Here is a 5,020-nt window from a genome sequence, read left to right on the forward strand (position 1 = left end):
AAAAAAAAAAAAAAAAAAAAAAAAAAAAATTAAAAAGACACAAACAAATTATAAGCTAAAAAATCAAAAGAAACAATTTCTATAAACCAAAAAAATCCAAAAAAGGTTTATAAGTTTTTCCTTCTGTTATTTAAGGTTTATCTAGGGGCATTTGATATGTTTGAGCCGTGCTGTTTTCTCTCCTTCATCTTCTTCCTCTTTACTCTGAATCAAATCGAAACATTTAGCAGAGATCTGAGAAGTGACTCAGACTTATGATTGTTCTTTTCTATAGAATTCGTATCTTTGACCATGCGGTGACGGAGTAACATTGTCAAAATAGTTCTGACATTACAATTTTTTTTTCCTAGATTTTTCTTCCGTTCTTTTTTGAATTTCAAAAAAAAAATTAACAAATAGAAATATGAACGTGACAAAATATTTTATATATATTAACAAAAAAATATTAAAAAAATAAAACTAATGCCATTTCATCTAAAATTAATAATTAATTCTGATGTTTAGGAAAAATTATAATTATAATATTAATTTTGCTATAAGATCGTGAGTGTAAAATAACAACATTTTTTTTTGAAGTATAGAATCATACGTCTTAATAAAAATATGTATTATTCTTCCAACCAAAACATTTTAGGTATTATTATAGGTATTGAGGAAAAGAATTCAGGTTTGAGAAACATAGAATCTTGTTTTACGAAATCATTTGAATATACAAATATCAATCAGACCACGGGGTTTACATAGTCGAACAACACCGTTTTGGTTATTAGATTCAGCACACAATTTTATAATAAATACTACGAACAATACTAAGGAAATGTTACAAAAAGAAATATTAATAAAAAGAAATAATAATAAAATAAAATATTATTGAGCAGAGCAGGCTTATCCGCGGGTTCCATTTCTGGTATCGCGGGTTCGGACTCTTGGCAGGCAGGTCTTTTGGGGGACTTGTATGCTTGAGCCAAGTGATCCATTCGGAACTATAATAAATAAATAAGGAAATGTTCAAAAACTTTAATAGGCAATATGGGTTGTTGGTATAGTGAATATGTAAACATCTATGTACAAGCAAGCCTTTGTCAAAAGGAGGTGCTCTAAGTGTTGAAAATGTACAATGTGTTTTTGTCGAAATATCAGGGCTTAAAAATCCCATCTGATCTACTATGAAAGGGAAGGGGGTGAATGAATTAATTCATAATTCATCCCAAAAATCCAAATATCAAAGTTTTCTCTTTTTAGTTCTCACAAGCTTTCCACAAATTTTCTTAGAAGATTTATTTTCTCTTTCTTCACGACAAGAAATCTTCAGACAAATCTTATCGTTAATTCATTGTACTCTGCACAAATGTAAGATTTTTATATTTTGACATAGAAGTAATTAAAATGCATACTGTATTTCTGAGTAAAATAAGACAACAAAAAAAAAACTTATGTCTAGGAAAATAAAGGAAAGTTAGGAAGATTAGGTACATTTGGTGTCAATGTTGTCATGTTTTATTGATGCAAGAGTAGGATTGCGAAATTGAGCCAAAGCTCTCTTGTAGGAAAAGTATGAGCATATTGTCAAAAAAAAAAAAAAAAGGAATGGTATGAGCTGACAAGTGGTCTAAATTTTGGAATATGGTTGCTACAAGTAAATACATAAACCAAGTTAGGTTCGACCTCTTAGAGCTTCATGAGATAGGATATGGTTCACTAAAGCTTATTTAATGCAAGAAACAGAGAAAAGAAAAAATATTTAAAAGAAAAAGAGTTGCACAAAGTTCCAGTCTTTGTTTTCTATCTGTCAACTTTTTCATTTGAGTCTTAATTTAACGATCATTTGAGCCTTCCTTTATATATACTTGTTTCGACCATGTTGGCTAAGTCGCGTTAATATTTTGTGTCCACTCAATTTCACATTTTTTTATATCTCTTATTTTATTCTTTTGCTATGACTTTAATCCGACCTGATATTTTGTTAGCAAGATTACATTTTTCTTGATTTCCCTTGTAGTAAGTACCAAACCTATGTACATTAGTATTTTGGCTTCTAATCTATGTACACACCTAACCTATGAATTGATTGTTTTCGAAAATGGTGTTGTACAGATAATACTATTTATACCTAAAATAATACATAAGGTTTTTTTCAGTTTTTGCTACGAAAATGATATTTGGCATGTTATCTATCTAATACCTGTCCTTTTTGTTGTTTAGACTTAATAAATTAAATTTATTTGTACTTTGCACCTAAGTAATTAAAGACTCATCAAACAAACAAAAAAACTCTTAACATTTCATTTTTCCCTTCTTCAATAAGAACCATCTGTAGACCCCTTCTAATCTAAAGCCACCATTAATCAGTTTGTGGTTTCATCCTAGGTAAAAAACTGATTATAGTTTATTTTGAAATTATAAATATGGGTTTCAGTCTTATTTATGATTCAGGGCAAATCCATATTCTAAATTATGTTCTTATATAATATGAGAAGGTTTTTCTCAGCTTTTGCTAAGACGATGACATTTGACATGTTATCTATCTAACACATGTCTTCTTTTGTTGTTTGAACCTAATTAATTAAATTCATTGTACTTTGAACCTAAGTAATTAGAGACCTATAAAACAAACAAATAAAATCTTAACATTTCATTTTTCCTTTCCTCAATAAGAACCAGTTGTAGACCCTTTCTGATCTAAAACCACCATTTATCAGTTTGTGGTTTTATCCTAAGAAAAAAAAACTAATTATATTTTATGTTGAAATTCTAAATATGGGTTTCAGTCTTATGTATGATTCAGACCAAAGCCAGATTCTAAATTATGTATAAAAATTATTTATGGGTTTCAATCTTATAAATGATTCATCATGGGCAAGAAAGGATTCTAGATTATGTTAGACTGTGGGATGCTTATGTGTTCTCAAAATTCTCTTATAAATTCATAAATTTTTGGATTCCCATGTCTGCTTAGTTTATGGAATTTAATCTTATATAATATAATGGTGGAATGTTTTCTATATGTAATTTGATAATTGCTTACTCATTTACTAGGTTTTACCCCTTAGTACACCACAGGTCTATTATTTTGTTGATATGATACTATAATAGTTTAGTGGTGCTTGTATTCGATGGTGAATTGCATATATATATATATATATATTGTTAACGATTTTAGATATTTTTTGTATAAACTCTTGATTCGCAAGTTGAGAATATACATTTTATGATTTGGTTAGTTATGATTTAGGAATGAATGATATGACATATTCTTATTTTGATTCTCAATTGATATTATTGGATTAATAGTGTACATTTAAAGCTAATAAGAACTTAGCAAATATGTAATCGTTTATTAAACTCAAATTAGATATTTTCTAAGATGTATTCATCTTGAATTAGTTGCTACATTATAGGAATGTGATTACAGAATTTGTGTTATCAATTCTTTTTGTCAATCTAAGCCCTAAAAATTTGGCATGTAAATTAGATCTTTCCTAAGATACAATGGGCATTAATTGGATGTAAATAAGTATGTTATGGATTAAAAACCGGCCCAAAATATTCAGTAATCTTAAGGAGGATCCAGATAATTGAATGAGTTATAATTTTAGTTAAAAATCTGATCCGAAGTTGGCAAAAAACCAAAAAGTGATGGCACCTTATTGTACTTTAAAAATGTATTTCGAGCTCTATATGTGGATATACTTGTTTGGTTATAAATATCCTAAAATAATTTCTAAAATATATATCCGTTTATAAAAATTTAAATCACATCATATGCTGAAAAAAATCTAAAATTTTACAACTATTTGTATTAAATAGTAATTAAAATAATTAAATAAAAATGCAAGGAAAATTATATTTTAATCTAACATATTGATTTTAATTAGGTATATAGTTTTTAGGAAATTAATATATCAAATAAGGAAATGATTGTGTTTGGTTGTAAGGATTGTAGAGAATTTAGTTGAGACTTGTTTGGATACAAAGATAAGAGAGGATGACACAAAAATGTACTTCAAAAATGTTAAGATAGATTTCCCATTAGATCTTACCAATTTTTTTTCCATCAAAATATAATTCATTCTGTTTTCCATGAAATTAGAATTCAATCCCTAAATACTCTCCTTTTAAAACAAATTTTCAGTTATTATTATTTAATTTCAGTCATTAGGTTCCTATAAAGAATTATCTTATTTTTATATATCTTTCCAAATTTTAATAGGTATTCTTGAATAATTTTAAAATTATTTTTGCAGGTTAACATGTTTGTTGTTCACATTAATACTACATATAGATTATAACTCATTCAATAACCCATTTAAAAGAAGTCATGAGAGAATGTTTGACAAATTTATTTATTCATTAGAGTGTTTGTGTATGTCTTTCCTACTCTCTATGACCCGGTCCGGCAATTTTGGATGTCATACGTTAATATTTTTTTAAAACCCATTTTTATTATTGTAAACAAAATTATAAAATATACTAATATAAAAATTATTTTCTTTTTTTTCATATTGTAGTTCATTTTTTGCTTCCTCACATTTTTCTTTCTCTTTTCAATGTTTTCATGTTCATTTAAATATTCATACGAAATAAATATTATATTGCCAAATAACTCATTCTTCTTTTAAAACTTTTCGAATATGGAAACTTTTTTATTAGATTTAATAACTGAACTTATAATTTTAATTTTTTTTTCTACACAAAAAAAACCTAAAACTTTTGGTCTAAAATATGCCCCAAAAAAATTGATGTCCTAAAATATGCCCCAAACTTAACTTGTTTGGCCCATGGGTATAGCCTTGAACCATGTTTCATTTTTACTTCAGGGTTGTCTTGTTTGTTGGGTTTTGTGTTAATATTACTACGTGATGAGAAAAATGAACTTTATCATGATTTAATATGTTGGGCATGTTAGGTTTTGTTCCTTTCTTATATTTTAAAATTTCATTTTTCTTTTTTTTGGACATTCATGTGGTAAAGCAGGATAAACTTCTTCTGATTTGACAATGCATATTAATTTCTCCATTGT

This window comes from Camelina sativa, chromosome 16 (assembly GCF_000633955.1).
Source record: "Camelina sativa cultivar DH55 chromosome 16, Cs, whole genome shotgun sequence".
NCBI classification, from domain to species: domain Eukaryota; kingdom Viridiplantae; phylum Streptophyta; class Magnoliopsida; order Brassicales; family Brassicaceae; genus Camelina; species Camelina sativa.